At 36.3% G+C, this 27,939-nt stretch overlaps 1 protein-coding gene across 1 annotated transcript in view; it reads left to right on the top strand.

Annotated features, from left to right (window-relative positions):
* The window catches only part of ATP2B1 (ATPase, Ca++ transporting, plasma membrane 1), a 117,929-nt gene that overhangs the window by 391 nt on the left and 89,599 nt on the right, over nt 1-27,939 (top strand). The gene's annotated exons all lie outside the window — the stretch shown is intronic.

Genomic DNA, 27,939 nt, shown 5'->3' with positions numbered 1-27,939 from the left:
CGGGCGGAGCACGGAGGTCTGGCGTCGCGGCAGGGGTCCTGATAGCTGGGTGCCCGGCGGGTTGCGCCGGATTCAGGAGAAGCTGGCGGGGGCGGCCGGGGCCCCTCGCAGGTTGCCTCTTGCCGGGAGATTGTAAAGGTGAGCGGGTTTCTCGCCGTGCACCGCAGCCGTGCACCTCAGCGCCGGGTCAGTCCAGGAGTCCCTGCTCCGGGCTCGAGGGATGGGGCTCGTTGGGGCTTCTGGTCTACACCCGCAGGTCTTCGGCTTCACAGAGCCGTCTCGGCCGCGCCACGGCCCATCCCGCCACCGGTCGCCCCCGCCACGGCGCGTGGTGACCTTGAGGGCACCGTGCCCGGCACTCCCTTTCCCCGCGCCTCGGGAGGGTCACCCCTCTAATCCCTGGCCTCGGCCCCCCAGAGGCACTGCGGGAGGGGAGCGGGGGCCCCAGTCGGCCCCTGGCCCGGGTGGTTGATTGTTGGCGTGTCAGGACGGTGATTCCTCGGGAGTTGGAGAGCCGCCTGGTCTTTCTCCTCACGCCTTCCGTCTGGCCCCCCAGGATGTTCACATTTGCTTCCGATTCGTGTTTATTCACTTAGTTTAAGAGAAAAAAGCCTGCGCCCTCACCTCCCTTTTCGAGGAAGGAGTCTGGAGGAGGACTGCGTTCCAGTGGCAGGGGTGCGGGGTGGGTGGTGTGCTCTCTTTATCCCATCCTGCGGGAGAATCCTGTGGCTAAGCTGGTTAGCGACCCCTGGTTCTGCGCCGTGGTCACCATCCAGGTTGGTCTCTGTGCGCATTTCATTCACCAGTTTTCTGCGGGACTCGCAGCGCTGGGAGTGCTCGCACCCTGTGCGGTGCTTGGCGCGGAGGGGAGGGCAGGGCGTCCGGGTGGGCTAAGGGGGTCTGCCGATACTTGGAGGGCTCGACCCTCCTCGACAGGCTGGTATTTATGTTTTCCTTGGGTTAGAGCGCTGCAAACAGCCACCTTTCGCTTCTGTGCCCGCTACTTTTCTTGGTTTATTAATAATCTAATGGCTTCTGTTGGTATCGATTGCTGTTCGTGATAAATTAGCTACATAGATTTTTTTCATACGTGTGTAGGTATATGCATATATCTGAACTTGTCTGCTTTTCAACATGGAAGGCTTTGTTGTGTTTAACCTCCCCCACCTGAGGACAGTCTTATTTTAAAATAAGGCTCTTGTTCAGCGTGGGTGTATTTTATAATAAGAAGTACTTGTAAGGGCCTGGTTTGTATGAGGTTCTCATCTGGCAGAGGGTGTGTAACCCTTTGGATGGTGGCCCACGTGAGTGAATGGAGGGCCTTCACCACTTGCCCCGATGCCAGCCTTCCCGAGACTCCCTGTCCTTGTGTGTGGCAGGGGCGGATTGGGGGAATTAAGAGGGATTGGAGGAGAATCTGCTTTTTGTACTTGTGCGTTTCATTTGGGTCCTCCTCCTCCCCCCCCCCTTTTTCTTTATCCTCCTGGTGAGTTCAAATTTGAGGTAATAAACAGAAACATTTTCTTAAAATTGGGAACCTTTGATAGCTAGTGTATAAAATGGGCTTATTTAGCTGTGATTTCAGGAGGACGTTTTAGTTTTTACCTTGCTTTAAGATAAGACAGTTAAATTGCTGTAATTAAGGGTGGATCTCTGTCCTGATTTTGGCTTGGGTGTAACTGCAAAGGTCTTTGAAAAGTAACTGTTATTTCCTACCATATAGTCTGCAAAAGTGAGTCACATTCGGGTGAGTTGAGGACAGAGCGCCACCTTTAATTTAAAATTTCGTGATTTTCTTTTATTAAAATGGTGAAAAATCGGGGTACACCTTCTTGATTTTTATCGCAGCTGTCGTTATTGGCATCCCCATTTTGACGTATAAGGGGGCATTGTCTTCATTTTTCTGTATCCTCTCTCATTTCTCACTCTTGAGAGAAGTTTCTGCAATTGTATGGGAAATCATATTTTTTAATTGAAGCTTGGGATTTTAGCATTCTGAGATGAGATGAGAAACTAGTTTTGATTTGTGTTTATAATAATATTGATGGTCTGGATCTTCTTGGTAAAAGAAGGAAAGTAAAAGCTGCTTTAAATAGGTGGTTTAAACTAGCCATTGCCACCAAATAAAGGTACCTACCAGCATGACAGTGGCTTTACATTTTTTTTTTTTTTTTTTTTTTTTGGTTCTAGGCCTATTAACAGATTCTGAAATAAACACGCAGGATCAGTTATAGTAATTCTTTTTTGTTGTCTCCCAACAACTTACCTTTTGTGATTTTACTGTTTTACAGTTGCTTGTTCTTAAATAATGCAAATGAACACTTCGAGCAGGTGTACTTATATTCAAAGTTTAATAAAGACCGTGTTAGAAAAAGTGGTTTGTGTACATTGCTGCTCTCAGGTGCATCTCATATAAAAATAAATGGAGATTTTAATACTTTGAAAACAAATACTGTAGTGACAGCTGAGATTTCTTTCCCTTCCCCTTCCTTCCCAAATCATAAATATGAGGAATGCTGTCCCTTTAGGCACAGGCTCCTTTTTTGATGTAACATGAGAAAAAGAATTTAGCTCCCAAGTAATTAAGATATGGATATTATTACATATAGTCTTACAAATCACAAAATGTTATTGCCCTTCTATCTGCATTTAAGTTTTCATTCAACACTTGTAATTTTTCTATAGACAATGTAAAGCATTGGCCATTGAGCTGTAGATAAGTCTTTATTCAACTAAAATTAGCCAAAAAATCTGTTTGAGATGAAGGGTGTTTTATGCCCTTACTGCTATGTGTTCTCTGTCAAACTACGGAATATGGCCCCAGGATAAAGGACATTATTTGAGCTATCAGATTGATGCATGCAGAGTAATTATATGTTGTTATATATACTTTGATAGAATCCTTGATTTTAGAGTGAGATTTACTAATTTCCTTTGTCTGACAGGCATGTTAACTTCATTTCAGATGAAACAGTCTCTTACCATGGGAAATGAGTTTTAAAAGGAATGGCCACTTACATATATTGGTCTTTTGTAATACTGAACAAAATAAAATTTGCTTTTTTTCTCTTACATTTTACACATGAATACAGCAAAATTGATGTTTTCACTTTTTTATTCTGGAATTTTGTAATGAATGAGCAAAAAACAGTAAAAGGATTGAGGATCAGAAAGCAGAAACAAAGATTTAAGTTTTTGCATTTCGGGCAATAGTATTGACTAGTTGGAAGGGAATAATTATTTTCTAGTAGCTGTCATGATATGTAATAAAGGTACTAATAGTAGCTTATTGGGGACTATGTAGAATCTGAGGTGACATTGCAGGGAAAATAACATACAATAGTTATGGGAATAATTTTCATAAAGATAAATAACTTTAAAAAATTCACTTTTTAGCTTTTAGAAATGTTATCTATACATACCACATATATTATTGTCTTGTTAAAAATTTTTATTATAGAAATTATCAAACATGAGAAAGTAGAGAGAATGATATACTTACTGGTCAGTTTTGACAATTACCAACTCTCGTGGTCCATCAAATTTCATTTATATCTTAACACAAGAAATGGATCTGTTATAAATGGGGACATAGGACAGGTAATCAGATCGAATTTTTATATTTGTAATTTTCAGAATACTATATACTCAGTAGCGTCCAGTATCTAATTAAATCTGAACGGTCAGTTTTTATGTTGTTCATTGATTGTTTAGTGGCATATACGTTTTACTTTTACTGGTGATAGTTTGTGTATTTTACAGCAGGTACCCAAAGATAGTGTCTCTCAAATTTTGCTGTCTTCAGAAATCACAGGCATTATTATTAACTACTTTACAGTTTTCAGAATGTATTTACATATGACCTCATTTGATTCTCACAATAATCCTGTGTGGTGAGTAAGGTAGACAGTTGTACTTTTTTTCTGGTAGGTAAAGTGATTTGTCTAGGCCCTAAGGTCATATAGCTAGCAGCTTTTTTAGCCCAAACTGGACTTTAGGTGGCTTCTAGATTTTGCTCATTGCTCTTCTCATTATACATGTTTATGTAAGTTTATGAAAGTTATGTATGGAAAATCAGTTTTGATCAGAGTAAATTCAGTAGAGAAATATGAATAGGTTTGTTTGGATTGAGCTTTATAAATTTAATCATTACTTATATTTGGTGTAATGCAGACAGTTTGTATTTTGATTTACTTAACAACTGAGTGAATGTGAACATATCTGAAATACTATATTTTTAATATTGTGGATTTTTTTTTAAGTTCAAAGAACTGTTGGTCTAGGGGTGTCTTAAATCTTGGATAAAAATAAAATGTACTATACTAAAGGTTTGTTCTTTAAATTTCTGCTGTAACTTTTTATGCACTTGTATTTATGCTATAACATGTTTATTACCTAAATCTCTTTGAAATACTGATTTGTTCTGTAATGAAATTTAGTTTAAAAGGTTCCAAATGAGGAGGTTTTAGTTCCTGAAATCCAAAGCCTGGTTATAAATCTCGCAAGAAAGGTGTGGTTCTCCAGCATTAGTGTGCATGAAGATTCACCTGGGAGAGTTACTGAAAGTGCAGATTCCTTGGGGTTGCCCCTGGAATTTTGATTCAGCAGATTTGGGGTGGGGCCAAATGCTGGAGTAGTCTGTATTTTGAGAAACATTGACATTGCATTTATAACTTAGTTAAAGTTACATGGTAGAGATATCTAAATCAGTAGCAAAGTTTGATTTGTTGATGTAGGTGGTTTTTGTGACAATCCTAGAACTGATAAATTGAAAATATTTCTGTTATCTTTGTATGCACAGTCTTTCAGAAGATCCATCTGTGGTTAAGTTACTTATTAAGCACTGTAAACTCTTAGAGAATGTTCTTTTATTTTCACCTCTTAATGTCTGCTATTTTCAAATGACTTGGACACCAGAGTTTATATTCAAAAAGAATGCATGCTGTATCCTTACAGTAGTGTGTATTTATCCTTTAGTCTAGCTGTTTGTTAGAAGAAAAGATTTGATATTCCTTCAGACTAAAAGGACATAAGTTGGTGGATGGATAGCTCTCTTTAATTTTGGTTAACAAGCAGTTGATCTTTCAAAAAGAGCAGGTAGATTTTCCAAGAATATTAGTGATAGCATACTAATTGACAATTTACTATTTTATGCATTAAAACAGAAGTTACTGCTGTCTCACTTAAATGTTAAATAACAGTTTGTGTAGTTCACTCTGACTTTTGGAACTGTTTTATCTAATACTATATTAGTATTAGAATACTAATAGAATACTAAAAGCAAGTGAATTACTTGCCTTTAATAATTTTCCTCTTTAAGACCAGTTTTGAAATGCAGTTGTTTTTTTGCTTCATTTATAACAATACAGTAAATAGCCTGTATCTACATTTAAAATATATTTTATAATAAAATTAATTTCAAAGCAGGTTCATCTCAAGACTGTTGTGAACCTGATTTTGTTTGTTCCAAAATTTAGTCCTGTTGGTTAAACCTTAAGGTATATTTAGGAATCATAGGTTGTAATTTACTAAAGCTTATGTAATCTAAATTAATAAATATTTTTGATAGAGAGGTCCAAATAAACTATGTGCACATTTTTTTTTTTTTGCCATATTTTTGAAAGCAATTTTCTATTAAATTTTTCCTAGGACAGTGTTAGCTATTCCAAGTAGTGTGTGGTGTTTTTAGTTACCTTTTTGGTTAAGAATATTTGGTATTTCTAAATACAGTAACTTCCAACAATATGGTTTCTTAAAATATGGGATACCTGCTTTTGTATAAATATTACTGTCACCTGGGCCTCTGAGGGAACAAATAAAGGTAGTTTTGAATGGACCAATGCTTGCTTACACTGTGAAATCTGAGATTACACTGCCTAACTGTAAACTGGCATGACTACTGTACAGACCTGATAAATTTAGGAGTCAAACTTATGTTTTCTGAAAAAATAGGTCTTAAAGAAGATTTGACTGTTTAACTTAAAAAGATGCTTTTTAAATAATTTTTTATTAGAAATGTGGATCTGTTATTCATTATATTAACCCTGTGAGTGAGTTCTCTCTCAGGAGGATTTTAAATAATAATCTTATACTCTCAAAACTCTCAGATCTGCTGCTTTATATATTTATATATATTTATATATATATATATTTATAATAAAAAATCTGCCTTTCATATTTGTGCCAGAATTTTCTTTTGTTTTTCAATAACCTATTTTAAACCACAGTTTCTTCACTAAAACTTTAATTGGTTTTTTATTTTTCTCTTTATCAAAACACAACTTGACTCTGAAGGCCTTTTATAAAGTAGCTCAGTGTTTTCTAAAGTGTGTTTTAGAATGCTGGTTCCAAAAAATACTAATAGGGATTTCCTGGGGGAGAGAGGCAAAACCACACTCCAGGATATGCTGGTTTATGCAGTTTGGAACTTCTCTGGTACTTTAATGTGCTAATAAGGGCTGAATCTAAATGTGTTTAGTGTTTTGTCCTCTCATTTCACAAAACTCCCCTTAGTGGAACATCTCACCTTGTTAACTTTGTGTACCAGGATCACTGTTTTGCACAATTCCAGGGGGTGCGGTTCACATAGAACACAAAATGAATTGTGTTTTCTGGAGTTGAGAGCTGCGCTGCATACTGTAGTATTGCTACAGTGTCTAAGACAGTGACTGACTGTCTTAGAGTTTGACGGTCCCTCATCCTTTTGTTGTGAATGTATATGTGTTTTTTCCTCTCACCTGAGAGGACCCTTAGGGGCCGGATGCTGTGCTTGATGCCTATAAGTCCCAGCACTTTGGGAGGCTGGGGCAGGAGGTTCACTTGAGGCCAGGAGTTCGAGGCTGCCTGGGTGACACAGCAAGAACCTGTTTACCAAACAAAAAAACCAAATTAACTGCCACGTTGAATTTCAGAAGTGGAAAAGTCCTGCCTGTAGAGAAGCGAAATTCTACTGTCCTAGTAACACTCTGTGAAATGTATGTAGCTATCTTCCAGAAGTAAAACATTGTCTTATGAACCCATCTGAGTAAGGTTAAAATTTCAAAGGTAAAAAGGTTTTAAAAATCTCCCAGAAAAATTTCCTTAACCTTCTTTGCTTTACCTTAACAGAAGCTACACAATGTCTAAATCCTAAACCAATATGCCAAAAAAACGGTACCTGAACATTTGCTGGATAAAGTTCTATATATCCTCATAGAGAACCCATGTCTTATCAGTTCTTTTATGTTATCTCCAAATGAATTACTAAGACAAAGGAATAATAAATGGGAAGTGTACAACCCAGAGGACTTCAGACAAGAAAATTAATGAGAGATGATGGGAAAGGGTGGAGTAATGCTGAGTTTTGAAGAATGGGCACATTTAGACAGACCAGAAGACTGAGCATTGTATCATTGCTGCCGTTTCATGAACTGAGAGCTGTTAGCTCATGACCTGCTATACAATCACTAGGCATCAGGAAGAAGAGTAGGTATACAGTTTCTGCTAAAGTGTAGCAATGGGTTATTCTTCCAGCTGCCTTCCAGAGGTCAAGAAGGAAAGCCTATATTTGACTTTGTCATTTCTATTGAATACCTGAGTGATACACAGAGTAGTAATTTTAGATATTTAAGTAACTAAAGGTTTATATAGCTTTAGTATGTAAGCTGTTATATTAAAAAATGCTTGCAAAAATAAGAGTTGTTCTCTGGAAATTATTCATTTTCCTATGATTAGCACAGCTGAGGCCCTACAAGTGCACTGCTATTGAGTATTCTCCCAATCTTTTAAATTTTATAGGTCTAATTGTTGGTAAGGTATTGTGAAAGGAGTTCTAAGACTTGTTCCTGCTTTAATTGACGTTACAATAACAATCATAATAAAATTGTTGGTCAAAGAGTAGCACAGGAGTGGTTTTAGTAGTGAAGAAAATAAAAAGAAATCTGAAGTTAGAGATGAATGGAATCAGCAAAAGTGAAATGGGCTAGATTAGTAAGTTGTTTTTCTACTGGGACACTCGTGGATGATCCTGTCATATACTACATGCTCCCTTGCTAATGTCTAGATTTTTTAAATACCTCTAATACTAAGATTTTTAATTTCTTTGCTATACTTTTGTCCTTTTCTTCTCTATTCATGCTCAAAAGCAAGTAAATGCTACAACTACTCTTTTTTGTTTGCTTAAAAAGTGATTCATGAACTTAGAAGGTATTTAAGTGTGGACACTCCTGACAACTAATACTGTAGTGGAGAACTACTGAGTTAAAGGGTACCAGTGCAAATAGAGGGCTGAAAGCAAGGAAGGTCAGTCAGTGAATGGGAAAGAAATCTGACAAAGCCTGGGAAACGAAGCTCCTCTAGCATCAAACCGTCTGCATGTTGAGTCTCAGAAAAACAGGGATTCACCAGTCAACCCTTTTCTGCTTGTACAGTGGATTTAGGGTAAAGTTTATGTTACCCTGTCTTTGGCCAAGCACAGTGGTGCATGCCTGTAATCCCAGCCCTTTGGGAGACTGAGGCAGGAGGCTCCTGCTTGACCACAGGAGTTTGAGACCAGCCAGGGCAACATGACGAAACCTCGTCTCTACCAAAAAAAAAATAATAATAATTGGCCAGGCATGGTGTCGCATCCTAGCTGCTTGAGAGGCTGAGGTAGTAGGATCGCTTGATTCCAGGCAGTAGAGGTTGCAGTGAACTGAGATTGTGCCACAGCACTGCAGCCTGGGCGACAGAGGGAAGACCCTGTCTCAGAAAATAGGTGACCCTGCCTTTGAGCTTAAGCACTGCTGTTTTTATGTACATCATTTAATGCTGGAACTTGATCACCTCCAGCCCTCCTGCTGACAGCATTCCTTTTGCTGGAAATACCCACCTTTCTCAGAACCTGTGTCTCCTTTGGTTTTGGTTTTTACACTGTGATATGTTAAGGACTCACCAGATTTAAATGTGAAATTTATTTTCACCACTAAAAAACCCATTTGTCTCGGATAAATCACTTGGTTTCTTTGTTAACTCCTCAAAAAGTACAAAGTCGGGGATTTTGATTTTTCTCTCTTGGAAATTTGGCTTTTAACAAAATTTGTATAGCAAAAACAGGTTACCCCCTGCCCCCAAACTTTCAACCATTTGTTTTTTTATTCTGTTAGGTTTGCCTTCCCATTTTGTCTTTTAACTACTTTGTCACCATTTTGACGTTTCATCTGTGATATGCTGTGTTTGATTTATGAAGATAAATACATTTATTGAAAAGCTAAATTAAGGTTTCAGTTAAACAAGTGGCATATTACTGGCATTTAACTCTGCTACTTGCCAAACATACACTAAAATGAGAATAAGAGAATTCTTTTTTTAAAAAGCCGTAAATCCACAAGGGAGAAGAGAAACCCACACCAAAATTTTAGAAGCAGTCAACTTAGTAGACTCATAAAGCCGAACTCTAAGTAATAGAAAAGCCCAGAAACAAGTCAGTTTATAGAATTCCCTGAGCGCTCAGAGCTGGGAAAACATGGTACCTCTGGTGAAGAGGGGACAGGGGGGCAAAATGGGAGGACTGGTTGAAATTTTAGGAATTTGATGTCCAAATGTCTTTCCCTCTCTCTAGCTCTGTGATCTCTTTTCCTTCACCCTTGCAGAAGGCTGGAAGCTTACTTTCTGGAGAAGGCTATACACACTGGGAACACAGTTGAAAACCAGGGTACCACACTCAAAACTGAGTGTTTACATATTTATGCCAAGATCACCAGTCTTCTTCCCTCGCCCAGCTTTCCGAATTCTGGCCAGAATCCAAGTTTCTTGTCTTACCTAACCTGACCAGCTCAAGGTAAAAGACCTCAAGAATCGGACATTGGCTGTGTCTGTCTCCAAAGAAAATGTCCCAGTCAGATCACCCTACTGTGAAACCCATATTGAATCCAGAACTTCTATTTAGCTTATTTGTGTCCTTTTTTCTCATAATTGAACAAATTTGTTATAGTCTTATTGATATGTAATTGACATAGAAGAAACTTTACACTTAAAGTGAAAAACTTGAGTTCCGAGGCGTGTATATATTCTACAGTCGCCACCACAGTCAGGTAATCATTCCCCTAAATTTTTTTTACCTCCTTATCTGCCTTCCCTTCCGCTCCCTCAGCTCCTCCTTTCCTCAGGCAGCCCCGATCTGCTTTCTGTCACTATAGAATAATTTGACTTTTCTGGAGTTTTATGTACATGGAATCATACAGTGTGTATTCTTTTCTGGTCTGACATTCACTCACCGTAATTGAGGTTCATCCATATTGTGTATATTAATAGTTCTTGTTATTGCTGATGAGGATTCACTGTATAGATACACCACAATTTGTCCATTCACCTGTTGATGGACATTTTGGTTCCAATAATGTACAGTCTCTTCCTATTATCGAGTAATTTCTTTATATATTCTTGATAAAAGTACTTTAGGAAGCATTTGTGTTTGTGCTGGGCATGGGAAGAAGAATGGTGATAAAAGATATGAGTGGATCACTTGAGGTCAGGAGTTGAAGACCAGCCTGGCCAAAATGGTGGAACCCATCTTTACTAAAAATACAAAAATTAGCCGGGCGTGGTGGCATGGGCCTGTTATCCCTGCTACTAGAGACTGAAGCAGAATTGCTTGAGCCCAGGAGGCGAGATAGTAGGCTGAGATCGTGCCACTGCACTCCAACCTGGGCAGCAGAGCGAGACTCTGTCTTGGGGAGTGGGGGAAAGATATATATGAAGCCTAAAACTAAAAAAGCAAGCAGTAGCTTTGTAAGCATTGTTTGTAGAGATGAAGGATTTGAGGGTACTGTTCCTAGTCGCTTCAGAGTAGAAAATGGGATGGGGGACTAAAAGGACTGCTGATATTTTTAAAAAAAAGGGTGGAGGGGGGGCACTGAGAGGACCACTAATATTTAAACAAACAAGCCTTTTGGATCTGTTTTCCTAAATAGACATTATGCATGTATAAGTTTGTCAAAACTGAAAATGAATACATGTATGAAATAAGTTTAAATGTGTGGATAACCCAGATGTGTCATCTGTCATTCATCTTCTGTGTCTTTGTACAGTCGTGTGCAATCTAGATACACAACTCAATTTTACTTTGGGTAAAATAATCCAGTTTTACAAAAGCAGAAGTGAGCAATGTGGACATGAAGGAACATTTCTTTAGTGAAGACAGGCTGTGGATAACTCAGGAGTCCCCTTCCTTAATTTCTCCGTCCAGTCATCCTCTACTTTGCAAATCCAGATTCCTTGTTCCTTTATTATATAGAACAATCGGTTGCCCTATTTCGTTTCTTGAGTCTTCGCCTGGGATTCTGACGCACCATGCCCCAAGCTCATAAAGACACATAAAGACTTTTTTTCCCCAAATAATTACATATAGCCCACTCCCTGATAAGAGTCTGGTGTATGATTTCTGTTTCTTCATCTGGATAAAGCCAAATTCCATTCCGATCATTAAATTTCTGTCTTCCTATTAAGGAACTTGATATTTGAATTTCTTCTTGCTTTTTTTTTTTTTTTTTGAAGGAAGTAGAATCTCAGGAAAACAGCAGTCATTTCTTAAGAGATGTTAGAATTTAGAGGGTGGGAAAAAAAGAAAAAAAAACTAATGTTCTTTTGTTAACATGCCATGAAAAATAGACTAGCTCCAAAACACACTACTTACTTTGACTAAAGGGAATTTAAGATTATTGAATAAAATGAACACCTGTGTAGCTGCCTTCTGTACTGTTCAAAGCAATTTACACATATTAACCCATTTAAATGAGTGGGTTCTGTGTAATATATGGATGAGATATTCTCTATAGAAAAAGATGAAAAGGGCTATGCATAGTTTAAAAGGGATACCCTAAAATACAGTGACTTACATAATCTTTTTACCAATTAGAAATATAACACTATATAATGTTTGGAAAATAGGACAACGTAAAGTGAAACAAGTCACTCATAATCCTACATCTGAGAAATAGCTAGTTTTAACACTTTAATAGTTTTTATCTTTTGAAAAACTTTCCTATTAACATCCTTCAGATGATGTAGGTATAATTGTGTGCTTTTTAGAAACTGTATTATTTTCTCACGTCATTAAATTTTTTCATTAACATCATTTTAATAATGTTCTATCCTGTGGCTAGTGCCTTGTTTGGATGTTTTGATTTTGAATTCTTTTCTGTTAAATAATCTTCCAGTGAGCATCTTTATTTGCAGAAGTTTGTCTTCATTTATGATTGTTTCCCTGTAATTACTGTATTTAAAGGATTTTGGTAGTTTGTGATCTTATGACTAAAATTTTCTTCCAGTCTCCTTTCTCTGTGGTTGGTCAGATTTTGGGGAGTCTGTCTTTTCTTGCTATGTCTATAATATGTCCCACTCATTTCTAGGTCTCTGCTTTACTTTTCCTTATTTCCATAGCACTTTTAAGAATTCATATTTTGTTGTTTACATGTTTGACACCTCCGTGAGATGTTCAGTTTGGGAGCAGGGATTGTTCCTCTTTCTATCACTCGCCCTTGGCACAATGCCCTGTTATACCTGTGAGGTTGTTAATGATTCTTGAATGAGCCTCTTGTGTCTGGTCTTGAGCTTGAATCCACTGACACTGGACTTCTGTAAGATGCTTGTTTTGTCTCTTAGAAACTGTAGTATGCTTGGGGTGAGAATTTATCACAGATATTGTTTCTTTTAACTTTGAGCTGAATGATATATCAGGTAAATGACACAAAGATCGGAAATATTTTCTTATAACTGTGTTATATAAATTTAATTTTTTGTGAAACAATTTTACTATCCCTGCTTCTAAAGAGCAGGATAGACTTTACTAAAGAGAACAGAATACTAAGAAGCGGCCAGTGGAAATGGGTATTATTATTTAAAAATGCTAGTGAGTAGATGTTTTTGTAAAATGTTCCTTAACAGATTAATGTATCTATCTTGTTTTTTTTTAATAGAGGAGGAAACTTCAAAAGTTTGACATCTAAACTTAAATACAACTATAGCTAAAGCGTTAATCCAAAAAATTTAAGTTTCAGTATTGTAAACAAGGTAAAACTTTAGGGAAATTTAAAGGTGTCGTGGCAGGCTCTTTCTGTGACATCACATATGACTTTCTTTTCTTTTTTTAAATTCTCATTTCAAGTAGAAAATTTCAGATTTGAGATAAATATTTTCTTTTAAACAATATTTGTATGATTGCTATGGTAGACAGTAACAACTGTGGCCTGCTGAGAGGAGAGAGACTTGTTATGCAGAGCTTTAAGTTAGCCTTGATCAGTGTGTCTGGTGTTCCTTCTTGGTTTCCTTTTTTGTGCAGTGATTCATCAGGTGCCGTATGCTTCCAGAACCAGTGTAAGTGTGTGCACATGTCCCATTCCTGGTCTGTGATCTCTTCTATAATGAATAGGGGTATATTGTTTCCAGCTATTCTTATACAAGTAAAGAAGGAAAGCATTCTAGAATCTGCTGTCAAACTTTCAAACTTCAGTAGTTTTGCTACCATTGTATCCTGTTCTTAAAATTATTTTCTTTTCTTCCTTTTTTTTTTGAAACAGCATCCGTTCTTGTTGCCCAGGCTGAAGTGCAATGGCACAATCGTGGCTCACTGCAGCCTAGACCTCTCTGGGCTTAGGTGATCCTCCCACCTTAGCCTCCCAGGTAGCTGGGACTATAGGCGTGTGCCACCATGCCCAGCTAATTTTCGTACTTTTTGTAGAGATAAGGTTTCACCATGTTGCCCAGGCTGGTCTCAAACTCCTGGGCTCAAGCAGTCCCTCCTCCTCGGCCTCCGAAAGTGTTGGGATTACAGGCATGAGCCACTGCCCCTGTCCAGTTCTTAGAATTCTTGATGGTGATCTCTGGCCTTCTGTCACAGTTACATTTGGAGGGTTTTCTAAGTTGTGCTGAGCTCTGCTTGTACTTCCACACACAGCCTAGGTAGCAAGCCAGGCTATCAGTTTTTCATGATGTCGGACTTGCTCCTCCTGTCTCCCTTCCTAAATTATACCTGTGGCCCTAGATTTAAATTAAATGTTTCCACAAGTGGGAACTGTATTGGTTGAAGACCTTATTCCTGAGTGGGGGGAAAGCTCCTTTAAGCAGATTCTTTGGCCATGCCCCTTCAGTGTGTGCTTGATACCAGGTAGCCCCCCTCCCATTAGCAGATACCTTAGGGAGTTGAAAGGAGGAAACTTTGAGTGGTTTGGGGAATGTGGAGAGATTATAGTTTAATGTAGATCTGCACATGTACATAAGGTGTTTGAGGTTGTCATTAAAAGTCATAGATTATAGTGGCGTTGGGGATTTTTTAAAATTAAGATGACAGCTGTAAGTGGAATATGAGAGGGAGAGAGACTAGGACAGATTATGTAGTTGAATATAACTTTTTTATATCTAGTTAGTAGATACACATCTCTCTTTATATATGTATTTGACCATTCAGTGCCATTGTTTCTTTTGACTACTCAAGTAATTCTTAATTACTTAGAATAGCTATGGGTGTAGAAGGATGAAATGTATCAAATTAATTGTACCATGCCATTCCTCTAATTTTGAGGTCAGTGGAAACCAGTCTTCTTGTCCTGGAATGTAACTTAGTGGACTAATTGCTATCTGGAATGCTACTGAAATGGGGAGGAATCAAAGAGAAAGCAGAAATAGAAGAATGGAGAGTGGTGTAGGATAATTTTTCTCCCAGCCTAAGGCTATTATTTATCCAGTTTCCTGAACCATGTAAAACAAAGTAGAGAACCAGGAAATTGGCAGAAAAGCCTTCTAAGCCGCCAGAAGTTCATGAATCAAGACTCTCAGTGCCTTACTCCACTTTAGGTGTTTACTTGCTGTATTTACTCATATTTTAAATACATTTCGATAATTGGTTTGCCAGCACACTGCAGGTGAAAGAGAGCAAATTTCAGAAACTAGAAAGACTATTTAGAATCAAGCACAAGCATCATAGGAACTAATTGAAAATTTACATTTTAGTGGTAAAAAAGAAGGTTTTTAGAGTAAAAAATAAGAATTCATATAGACATGGACAATTTGGTTAAAAAGCAATGGCTGTGTGCTGCTCTTCCTATCTGGAATATCCGCATCCAAACTAGTCATTTTTTAGGACTCATTATGAAGTTCCTTCATGAAGTTCTTCTGTCCTCTCCAGAAAGTTAAGTGCTTATCATTTAGCTTATTCATTAAGTTAGTACTTAATAAATTAATGTGTCCAGTTGAAGTCTGAGCCCTCTATACTGCCCCATTCCTGCTGTCACAATGGTTACTTCGTATCATAGCAGTTCTTCTTGTATTAAGCTCAACCTGTTCATTGTTTATGCCTTTGTAAATTGTACTCCCCTTGCCTAAATATTACAAAATAGAACTCTTCATTCAAGACTCACTTTAAAGGTCAGTTATTTGATAAAGCATTGCCGCAGCTTTCCTAGGCATGGTCATTTCCTTGTCCGTGTGTTGCCATCACTTCATAGTAAGTTAGTATTTACTTAATTCTGAAATAACAGTTAGAAAATAAATTATTGGCTTAATAATAGTTGTAGGGAATAAAATGAAAAATTAAGTATACATTCAGAAATACTTTACTGACAGAAGCATACAGTACATCCTCGGTGTGGTCGATAGGTTCTTGGACACTGCGACATTAAGTGAAATGACGTGTAACAAAACCAGTTTTACCATAGACTAGTCGATACAAACAAGAGTTAAATTCTTACGGCATATTTCTGGTCACAGAAACATTACCAAATATCTGATATTAAACATGGAAATAAATGTAATTCCATATACATACATTTAAGGAAGATTAATACAACAGGATAACCCAATTTTTGGTGAATCAGTAACAGTGGTCATGGGAGTTAGTGGGTTAAATCAAAGAATAAATTTTTGCTAAGTGAGAATTGTAAGGAGCACCTCCTACCACATGAAGTTCGAAACAGTCATAAACACAGCAAGCTTGCAGATTGCTCTCATACCACATCATTTATTGTAGAGCATTTGTATGATTATTGTATACTTTAGTAATTTTTATTCAACAATAATTTGTAATTATTAATTCATTTCTCTAATCTGCTGATTCCAGTTCAGGGTCATGAGTGGCCAGAACCTCTCCCTGAAGCACATCTTTAGTGTGTGGTAGAAAACCAGAATACCTGGAGAAAACCCATGCAGATGTAGGGAGAAAGTGAAGATTCCACACAGTCGTCCCAGCCTGGAATCGATTTTGTTTTTTCTCATCAGTGTCATAATGAAACTATGTTAAACGAAACATTATTCAAGGATCTACTGTCGTCTAGGCATAGTCCACCGTCTTCAGTATAGAAAAATTTGAGTCTTAGTCTGAGTTTTAAGTCAACTAAATCATTTTGGCCATTGATTAAGAATAACATCGTGGTAGCATGTTGCTTTTTTTTTTTTTTTTAACCTATGTTCTATGATCTTAACCTCTTTAGCAGCTTTGTCATTGACCTATAACTTTGAAACTTCAAGTGTATAGGTTTCATTAGAATTTCCTACTGGTTAATCCCAGCTTTTTAATTGTCTTTGTGTTTTTAATTTTTGTTTTTGTCCTTAATGTAATAGTGACCCTGAGTACTAATGCATGAAAAGGAAACACCGTACTTTCTTAGTTTGAAAATTCTGTGATTTTCTGAGTTGGCAGATTCTTTAATTGCTTTGCCTGACTTGTGACAGGCAATCTGTGTATAAGCTAGCTTTTGGTTTCAGTGTTACTTCTTAATTATAGGCTTCTAAAAGATATTTTAAACAAAAATTAGGGATTCAAATTCCCATAGACTCAACATGGAAAAAGGGGTGGAATTTCCTGTTTTGTGGGCTAAGAATGCTGGGAAGTGGAAAGAATGGTTATTTGAGTCAGGGAAATATGGCTCTTAAGTTTATCTGTTTGCAAATCTGTCTGCCTAGATAGACTGAGTTCTTTGTTGAGACCTAGCATAGTATGTGACATGTATTATTAAGTCATAACAAACTGAATAATAATCCTGAGTGATCACTTTCTGGTTAATTATGTTTGACTTTTACAGATTGTGTAGGATAAATTTTGTGGTACATTGTCAGAAGATTTTCATGTAAAATACCTAAAATAAAGTTTTGTCTTTATAATGATAAGTTTTAGCTTATGGCAAATATCTTATAACCCAATTCTGGTGAATAAATAAGTGTTTTTGACACGGAGAAGAGTTTGAGTATTATACTAATAACAGTCACAGACTTCAGACCATTGCTTTACTTAAAGAAAATGGAGTTGGCTTATAGGCTTTAATATTTGAGGTCATAAGGATAAAGAATCTGATTTTCTTTTTTAGTTAGAAGAAGACTGATTGTATCAGAAGCATGTTGCATGTAACAGTTGGTATCATTTAATCCGTATAATAACCCTGTAAATAGGATGATGATTTCTTTCCCTATAGACAGAGAAATGAGTCAGTTTACATGCCCAAATGCTGAATGGCAGAAAGGCATGTGGGCCCAGCTGTCTAACTCTAGTCCACTGCTCTTTCTGTTATACACAGTTGAGCCTCTCACATGTTATTAGAAGTTTGAAATAATGTCAAGAGCTAGATTGTTTTTCCTTTTTGGAATTAAAATGTTCTTGGATGATTCTTAAAGTCCTTGCCTAATTCACCCATAGATTGATGGAAAATGTACAAGAGGCTAGGGATTTGGTTTATTCTTATTGATTCTAAATATTGACTGCAAAAAAGCCAGATTTAAATCCAGTTCTCCTGAGGTTGTGGGAATATTGTGCCACACACTTAAAGAGACAAGCAGTGAAGATTTGATGTTATCCTGATTTTAAAGGGAGAATTTATACTACCAGAAGTTTTAGGAGAAAATAGTAATTGTTGATTAAATATGCTATTTCCAGTGATACCAGGAAAAAATAGTTAAGGTCTATAGTAGAAAACCATAATAAGATCTTAGAAAGCATTCATGTCAAAATTGGTAAGTGGTAAGTAAGAAATGGTAAAATACGTGTTTATTAGTTTTTTTTTTTTTTTTTTTTTAGAGCAAAACTGTTTATTTAATTCAACTCACAAGAATGAGCAAGTTCTTTGGGCTCAAGTTGTTGACATTCTGAGTTGATTCAGGAAATCCTGTTTTGCAAGACACTGTATTGCCTTGCCTCTGATAAACAACAATATTTGTGATATAATTTTTACCAACATCCCTGTACTTACAATGTGTGAACTACCCACTTTATTAATAAGACTTGTTTACAGAATTACTCTTAATGATAAATCTTCCAGAAAAGTTAAGATTTGCTGTCACTGAGGATATTTTCTTTAAAAAGTATCCCAGAGTATAAAGGAAATGTCAAAAAAGGAGAGCAAATGTTTTAAGCAATGGCAGCATTATTAGAATGATTTAAGTTAATTAATTCTTGGTAGAAAAATAAACATTTATTGGGCTATATGTGTTCTGATTATTTATTTTGAAATATCTGTTGCTGCTTTATAGTCAGTCATACTGCATAGTAAGCAGCATATAGGACAGATTTAGAATATCTTAACTATTCAGTAAATGATTACCACAAAGAATCCTAGCATAGAGAAAGTTCCTAACTGGGGTTTCTGTACATTTTATGCCTAAACTATAGAAAAGTAAAGCAATTGATAGGAGTTTATTAGAAAGCTGAATTCTAGGTTTGTGTTAGGATTAGTAGGAATTCAATTCAGACCATTACGATTTCTGTATTTACAGTATTCTACAATGACATGTAATATTTAGAAAACATTTGCTAAACTTTTGATATTCAGAAAATATTTGCTAAACTTCTGTATACATGACTTTGTGTGTACTGTGTGTATGAGGAAGGATAGGAGATGAAGGTTAGGATACAAAAGGTATCTCCCTAACTAATTTATAATACGTTTGTTTAAAATAGACAAATAGAAGTCTACAGATATATAGCAAATTAACAAATAGGTAAGGAGTAAGAAGCCATATTAAATATGGGCCAGATGTGAAATAAGGCAGCCTCAGCGCTGCAAATTGGGAATTTAATGTTTTTAAGATCACTCTCAGAGGCATGATGGTTGTTAATGTGTTTGTCTGGGGCCAGAAAGGCAGACCAGATGGAAATGCCATTTTACAGTTCATTTCCAGTGTTTTGTAAGTGTAGTAGGTTGGGAGACCAGAGTGAGTTTATATTCAGCTGCTGGAAGACCCAATTTCCTTCTGAATCAAAGAAAGTATAAATTTTATTTCATGTTTACCTGCATTGTAAAATTACATTTCTTTGGAAACTGTTAATTTATGACACTAGGAAATCAGGACCAAGTTGCCAAAGAATAATTTTTTTTTTCGTATGAGTGTCCTAAGTATTGTATAGGACATACATGGGATTAAAAAATTATTTGTTGATTATCTGAAATTTAAATTTAACTGGGTGGCTTGTATTTTATTTTGTAGCCCTATTAGGACCTGACAAGAGAAGCTGAAATATAGACTGTACTTAAGTTTTAAAGAATGCTAGCATTGAAAACAGCATCTAAAGAGCATCTGTCTACTGCCAATCAGAGTAGGTGATTTTTAGATTCACTGAAGTTAGTGAATGTGATGAACTAAGGTTCTGAACCATCAAAGATAATTTTATAATGAATCTAAATAACAACTAAGGTTGAGGCTTCTTCCTGTGTATTTTTTGGTAAAGGAACCTATAAGCAAAAGATATCATTAGCCCTAAGCTTATGGATGGCAAAAACCAATATTTTATACTTGGACTGGGAGACATAATGAGGATTTGTGGGGTAGACAAAGAATTTTAGAGCTAGAAAAAAATTTTAGAGCCAGGTTTTTTGAAAACCTGGTCCAACTCTTTCTCTTACAGATGAGAAAACTGAGTCCCAGGTACACAGCAACCTGCCCCAAGATCCTACAATAAGGATGAAAGCCCAGATCTGACTCCCACCTTAGTGCCTGTTCCACTGTTCAATGTTTAGCTTTCCTAAACCGTGATAAAAGTAGTATTCATTCAACAAAGAATTTGAGTGCCAGCTGTATGTAGTGCCACCTATAGTTTCAGATACTAGGCTGGATTTTGGGGATAATATTGGCCAAAGCAGGTAGTCTCTGTCCTATATAAATTGAAATTTATTGTCTGTCCATTTATTTATCATAGTGCTAAATGAGCAAGACTTAGGATAAAATAGTTTCATTAAAATGTACAGTCCAGAGCTAGAAGTCTGACTCCTGATCCCTGGAGCTCTTTCCCCTGTTCAGCAGTTTATAATAGTTGTGAAAAAATTTATATGGGTCTCTAGATATTTTATCACCTAGAACATTTGTTCAGTTAGTAGTTCTAACTGCTGCTTTATTTATGGTTCACTCAGTTACCCTCAGTAATGAAGAGTAACATTGATGAGACCTCAACAGTTACATGAAATAAAGTGCTGTAAATTCATCACCTGGCACAGTGAGCAGACAATAATCTGACCTTCGCTGAAGGCCGTATCTTCTCCTTGGATTAGATTCCTGCCAAGAGCCTTGGTATGGAATGATGTCTAATTTATAAGAAAGTGTGTGCCTTTGGGTGCTTACATAGAAGCTCTGGATTTGTCAGCACTGTGGTCTTGATTTTCCTCTCCTCACTTGGAGGAGAGTGTTCTTACATGTTCTTGGTTTTAATTTACTTTTGTTTTTGTTTTTAAATAACTATCTGATTTAACATTCTACATATAACTAAATTGATGGAAAAGGTGATATTGTACATACTGTATGAGTTTTGCCTCCTAATTCACAGTCCAGTGAATTCTTGGATATGTTTTAATGGTTCCTAAATAAATATATGAAATATATTTTGTTATTTCAAAAGTAAGTATTGTAAGTTGTAAAATACTAACATTGCTGTTTAAGCAGCATTTATTTTAATCCCATGTTGAATTTAATCCCAAAATATTAGTATCTTTCTCTCTTAGTAAATAGAGTGTATAGAATAAAACTTAATGTTTCTTGTAGTGAGAAAGACACTAGGTGATTTGACCACTTTCTTGGCCTTTCTGCCTAATAAGTTGAAAGTACAGTTGTCCCTCAGTCTCCATGGGGGTTGATTCCAGGACCACCCCACTGCCACCCACCTAGATAGCAAAATCCACAGATGTTCGAGTACCTCATGTAAAACATATTTGCATGTAACCTACGCACATCTTCCTGTATATAGAAATGCGTTGCAATTTCGTTATTGTGCGAATGTCATACAGTGTACTACACAAACCTAGATGGTATAGCCTATTGCAGCCCCTAAGCTATGTGGCATAGCCTGTTGCTTCTAGGCTGCAAACCCATATGGCATGTTACTGTACTAAATATTGTAGGCAGTGTAACACAACAGTAAACGTTTGTGTATCTAAACATAAAAAGGGTACAGTAAAAATTGGTATTATAATCTTATGGGACCATTATCAAATCTGTGGTTTGTCATTGTTGACTGAAACGTTATGCAGTACATGACTGTACTTTAAATCATCTCTAGATTGCTTATAATACCTAACATAATTAAATGCTATGTAAATAGTTGTTACGCTGTATTGTTCAGGGAATGACAAGAAAAACATGTCTGTAGATGTTCAGACATTTTTTTCCCCCCCAAATATTTTCTATTCGTGGTTGGTTGGATGGACCACGATGGAGAGGTCAACTGTATTAGTAACCCCAGAAGGAGTATTATATTAAATGAATTATAGATATATGGTAGAGACAGGATCTGTATCTTTTTATCTGGACTAATACTCAGTTTTCTCTTAATATGTATGTGGCCACTGTAATAACACTTATTGTCACTTTAATATAAATTTATGTGCATCTATGCATGTATATACACCATATACATGAATCATGTAATTTCATGTTGAGAATGAACATAAATATGCCGTGCGCCGATGTAGCCATAGTGAAACATGGAAATGGCCTTTGTCCAGAGAGTGTTCTTAGACCAGTTAGGTTATCAATATGATTGGTTGGCCATAACATTCTTCATTTATTACAGTAGTATTTCTTAATGAAGAGTATACTCATTGTAAAACAAATTTTGCTAACATTTCCTTGGGAAACTGTTTGGAAGGTTTAATGATATGTTCCGTTACATTGGATAAAAGGCAAAATACAGTTACGGTTTTAAAAATTCTAACTATAGAGTAAAATAAAAGTGAGTGTACTCAAAAGCATGTCAGTATCTGGCATTCTTGTAGTAGGGGAGAAGAGAGGAAAGGAATTTGAGAAGGTGGTCTGTTCTTTGCTTAGGGTAAAGAGTAAGTCAAATTACAATGGATTGTAGATATTGGAACAGCATTATTTAGTATTTGGAAATACATTTCTAACAGCTTAAGCTGGATATGCTTTTGGTTTATCTTCTCAAGGGATTAGGGTATAAAATAATCCATCATCTAAAAATGGTGGAAGATTGCCTTGAAGAACACATGCTGAAGGGAATTTTAGAAAATTTTCTTTCTCTAACAGTGGAAGTGTTTTCATTCCATACCTGGAGATAAAAAGTCCCGTAATGTTGCGTCTGTGATGTTCTTTTGGCCAAAGCAGTACTAAGTCTGCCCAGATTCAAGTGTAGGGACATAGACTACACCTCTCCACATGGCTGTGTAAAAGAAAACTTGTGACTAAGTTTTAAAATTGCCATGTGACATTTTACATGCATTGCTAGTGAATTGATTGTTTCCCCCAAACCTTGCCAAACAGTATTTTCCAGCTTTTGAACTTCCATTAATGTGAATGATGAAAGATGATATTTTCAGCGTAGTTTTAATTTACATTTCTCTTTTGAGTGAAGTTGAACATCTTTTCTTATTTTTTAAGGGCTATTTTTATATTTTGGTGAATTGTCTGTGGCTTTTGATCATTCTTTAGGATATATGATTATTTTTTCCCTCAACTTAAAAAATTAATATATAAGGGAAAGTAGCCCTTTTTCTGTGATACTGCTAATATTTTCTCCAGATTTGTTACTTCTGTCTCATCTTTGCTTATGTTGTGTTTTGCCATGCAGAAGTTTAATTTTGTGGTCAAATTTATCATGCTTATAATGTCTCTGATTTTTAAGTCATAGTAAAACCTTACCCTATACTCTGATTACAGAGTGGTTCACCTATGTTTTCTTCTCATTCTTGTGTAGTTTCATTGCTTTGTTCCATTTGGAATTTATTTTTACGTGGTGTACGAAATTGATCTAATTTTATCTTTGAATGACTGTTCAGTAGTCCCAGCACAGTTTATGGAAAAGTCCATCTTGCTTCCTCTCCCTCACAAATGATTTGAGCTACTACCATTGTCATATATTTATTTCTGTATGTAGTTAGATCTGTTCCTGGACTTTCTGTTTCAGTCCATTGGTCTTTCTATCTATCAGTGCCATACTGTTTTATTCATAGGGACTTTACAGTGTATTTTAGTATCTGGTAGAGCTAATATTTCCATCATCTTTATTCTTACTGTGGTTTCTTGGTTATTTTTGCGTGTTTCATTTTCCCTATAAACTTTAGCACCAGCTTGTTTACTTTTGGGAAAAAAGCTTGTTGTTTTTATTAGGCTTGCATTACATTTACAAATTGACTTAGAAAAGCCCTAATCATGACAAAGAATGTCTCTCTTTAAGTTTACCCTGTTATATTTCAGATGTTTTTACAGTTTTTTTAATATAGATTTTGAACATTTCTTGTTCCATTTATTCTTAAGTATCTTTAATGTTTTTTGGTTGCTGCTGTGGTGAAGTTTTGTGTTCTATTTTGTAATTGGTTATTAGTTGTGCATATAAAGGCTATTCTATATATGCTTTAATTTTTATACTTTATTCAGTTGTTTCATTGAATTAGTTTTCATTGGCTCTCAGTCCATGATATTCAAGGTCTCTATTATGTGATCTGTAGAGATCATTTTTTCTTTCCTAATTCTTATGTTTCTAGTTGCTTTATTTTGTCTAATTCGATGTTAAAATAATAGTGGAGCTAGCAGGCATCCTTTGCCTTGTATATTAAATGCCTCTAGTTTTCCTCATTAAGATAATTGACTTTAGGACTGAGGTGAATATAATTTATAATGTAAAGTACTCATTTATTTCTGTTTACCAGATTTTCTAATATTCGACTATGTATTCCTGTTATAAATTCCACTTGATCATGGTATATTTTTTCTTCATGCCGTTTGGAGACTATTTGCAGAAATCCTAACTAAAATTTTAGCATCAATTTTTGTAAGTAATGTTGGTCTGTAATTTTCTCTTACTTTATTAGGTTTAGATGTCAATGTTTTATTTGCTTCACAAGAAATTTGAATTAGCTGGGCATGGTGGTACACGTCTGTAATCCCAGCTACTCAGGAGGCTGAGGCACAAGAATTGCTTGAATCTGGGAAGCGGAGGTTGCAGTGAGCCGAGATCATGCCACTGCACTCCAGCCTGGATCACAGAGTGAGACTCTGTCTCAAAAAAATAAAAATTAGAGGGGTTTTTCTTTGCACCATTTTCTGTTTCATGTGTCTGTGTTATGGTCAGTTTTGGTAAGCTGTATTTTCTTCAGAAATTATTTTATTTAGGTTTTAAGATGTATTTTCATAGAGGTCTTTAATCTCTTATTTTGCGGATTCCCTCTTCTGTCATTTTATTCAGTATATCTGCATTTTTCCTATGTTATCAGTGTGTGTGTGACATATACATTCTTTTCTTTTTACTGTGTTCCATTTTTGCTTTAGGCCTACAATTAAATATATTAAATGCTTGCCATTAGTCATTTTCTAAAGCTTCCCAGATTAGCTCTTGGTTGGATGAATTTCACTCTCTAATAAATTCCTCGGGAATGCTCCAGTGTATTGCTGAGTTCTTGTACATTCAAAACTTTTTTTTTTCTTTTTGTATACTTAGTGCTTAAAGGAAAGTTTGGCTCCCACATTCTGAAGTTTCTTGAAAATGCTGTTCCACTGTTATCTTTCTTTGTATGTTGTATTGAAGTCTAATTTTCTTGCTTTTTAAAGTAGTGTGTTTTTTTTGTTGTTCTGATGCTCTCAGGATTTTTTTTTTTTTTTTGTCTTTAAAGTAAACTAGTTTAGTACGTGTCTTGAAGTAGATTGTTCTAGGTCCAATTTTCCAGATATACAGTGGACCCTTTCATTATGCTGGGTTAAATTGCCTCTTCTACCTGGAAAGATTTCTTGAATTAGAGCTTTTAAATACTAGTTCTGTTCCATTGTTTCTGAAAAGACTCCAGCTATACAGTGTTGGATCTCTTGCACGTTTTCTGTTTCAGCTACTACCTCTTAACCCTTACTCCTTTTTAAAAAAATCTAATTTTCATTCTCTTATTTTTCTTAATTTCTTCAGTGATCCTTGCTAGATTTTCTACTCAAAATCCATTCTCCAGTGAGCATTTTGTAATTCTTAATTTCCATAATAATTTTGTCTTTTCTTTCAGTTTCCTCCCTGAGAATGATCAGGTGTCATTGTGTTTCTTCCTGGATTTTTGTTCATCTCTCTTTTTAGTTTTTGAACTTTTGTTCCAGGTGATTTTTGTTTCTGTTGTTAATATCTGCAAATACTTGCTTGAGTATTTAATTCAATTTGAAGCATTGCTTTACAGTTTTCTTCCGTTTCATGGAGTGTGTGTGGGGCAGGGGTAATTGTTCTGTGGAGAGAATGTTCATCAGCTGAAATGTGATTTGCATTTTCTGTTTTCTTCCTCCAGTCCCTTTGTATGGAGTTGGCTTGATTTTTATTTTCTTTTATTCCTTGGTAGTTTGTGAACTAGATTCTTAGTTTAAGAATGCCTATTGTCAGAATAGTGAAGTACATATTTTTAATGGATAATGGTGGTAGTGAAGAGGAGGAGGCAGGAATTTATGTGTCTTTCTCTTTGGTTTCTATAAGATCCTTAATTTTCTCTTCTTTTCCTTCACTGCCATATCTCCAAGGGACACCTCCCTTCTGTTTGTCTTCTCCCCCAGAAGCCCTAATTGTGCCTGCCATTTCCACTGCTATTCCCTTTCAATCTCCTGTATAGCTGATACTGTGAACTATCAGATTCTAGTATTTAGTATTTTGTCACTGTGTGTTAGACTTTCTTTTCTGTGGGTGATTGTGTCCGTACTTCCTCTGTGTCCTTTGGTCCCCTTTTCTCTTTTGTCATAGAATCTTAAGCCTCCCCTCTCCTACTACGCACCCTCAGACTTGCATTGGCCAAGGCAGCTTTGTGGGATTTTGGCACTTATTTCTCTACTTTTAGGTAATCTGAAGTTTGTGGTAGGTTACCTGTGGTTTTATTTGTACTTATGATGTCGTGCTTTTTGGGGAGAAGAGACATTGGGATCAGGCAGCTGCCATTATCCTCCTGGCTCAAATGTTCCACAGGAGCTTTTTAAAATCAAGATTCTTAAGTCTTGGTCCTGGAGACTGCTTCCAGGGGTATGAAGTGAGGCATAGGACTATATTTTTAAAAGACTAGTTCCATTATGTGGATATAGAGCTAGTTTTAGCAACTGGTTGCCTTAGACCAGGGAGAGGCCAATATTTTTATAAAGGGTCAGATATGAAATATTTAGGCTTTGAGGACTGTCTTTATTGTGTGTTCTTCATTTTTAATCCTTTAAAATGTGAAATAATAAAAATTCTTAGTCTTTGGCTGTGCAGACTCAGGCTGTGGGTGATTTTGGCCAACCTCTGCATCAGACCACCTTCAGAAGTCCTTTTTTTCCCCAGAAGATTAGCTTAAAAGTTATTGTAATGTTTACCTTTTTCTGAGAGCCTGAAATAGTGATTTATTTTTTTTTTTTTAATGCTTAAGCAGCTTTGGATCTACTCTGGAGTATAAACCAAGAGGTACAAACTAGAAAACATGGAAGTAACAATATGAAATGGGAAATGTAAATGTAGTTGTTACCAGTTAGCTGCTTCAGCAACAAAGGAACTTTATATTATTCCTGTAAAACACCTAACTTTACGAACTCTATGGATGCCTAGCATATTGACCACCACAATGATTAGCAGCTAGTATGCATATAAATATGAGACTGAGAAGTTCTTGGAGAATAAGTTGCAAATGGTCCTCCAGAGTTATTTGTTTAAATTTTTAAAATTTATGTCAGAATGATTTTGACTTTTGCATGGCTGAAATTGAGCCTTTCTGGCAGTATATAGGTTCAGTTGCTTCTTAAGGCAAGTCTTGATTTTTGTTAGTAAGACACACGCAAAATAGCTTCCTGTTTGCTATGGCCAGAGGGCATATCCTTAGTCTTGAAGTTGTATCCCATTGTCTTAACTGTATTGGAGAAAGTGTGTGAAATCTTACTCTGTGTGTGACCATCTTTACTATTTCTGATTTTCCCTAGCAGCAGTAGTAAACAGTCATAAAACTCAAAGAGTCAAAGAGATCATTTCAGAAGGGTAGATAAGATGAATAACAGAATACAGTTGAGAACAGGTAAAGCTTAGTTTGCGGGCTCATTAGTCATTGAGCACCTCTGAATGTCACTCACTGATAGGTTCTCGCCACACCCACAAGAAGAAAACATGAAAGGGAGACCAAATGGCCACTTCAAAAAATATCATCTAATCCTTCTGTATTCCACGAGGGGATTGATTTCTATTATGGAATCACTATGGTTTGAAGTATGGGTTGTTGGGTTTTTTTAGGGAAAAGAAAGGCAGTATGTTATGCATCTTTAGTTTTTTGGTCACCAGTCATTTTATCTTCATTATTCATGGATGTGTAGTCAGTGTGTAAAAATCTTTTGTAAGTAGGGGCCAGTTAGGTTAGTTTGTAGTGAACTGAAACCCCTGGATTTTTTTTTTTTTTTTAATGATTTCTCCGTTCTGTATGTATATATAATTCCTGCATGTGCCCGACCCCCTGAAATCTAAAGGCAGGATTTAGTATTTGTAAAATGTCATTTGTTCCTTTCTTTGTCCCATTCTGTGCACATCTAGTTATGGTACTTGAAATT

This window comes from Colobus angolensis, unplaced genomic scaffold (assembly GCF_000951035.1).
Source record: "Colobus angolensis palliatus isolate OR3802 unplaced genomic scaffold, Cang.pa_1.0 Scaffold10, whole genome shotgun sequence".
Taxonomy (NCBI): Eukaryota; Metazoa; Chordata; class Mammalia; order Primates; family Cercopithecidae; genus Colobus; species Colobus angolensis.
This window is presented reverse-complemented; position numbering and strand designations above follow the sequence as displayed.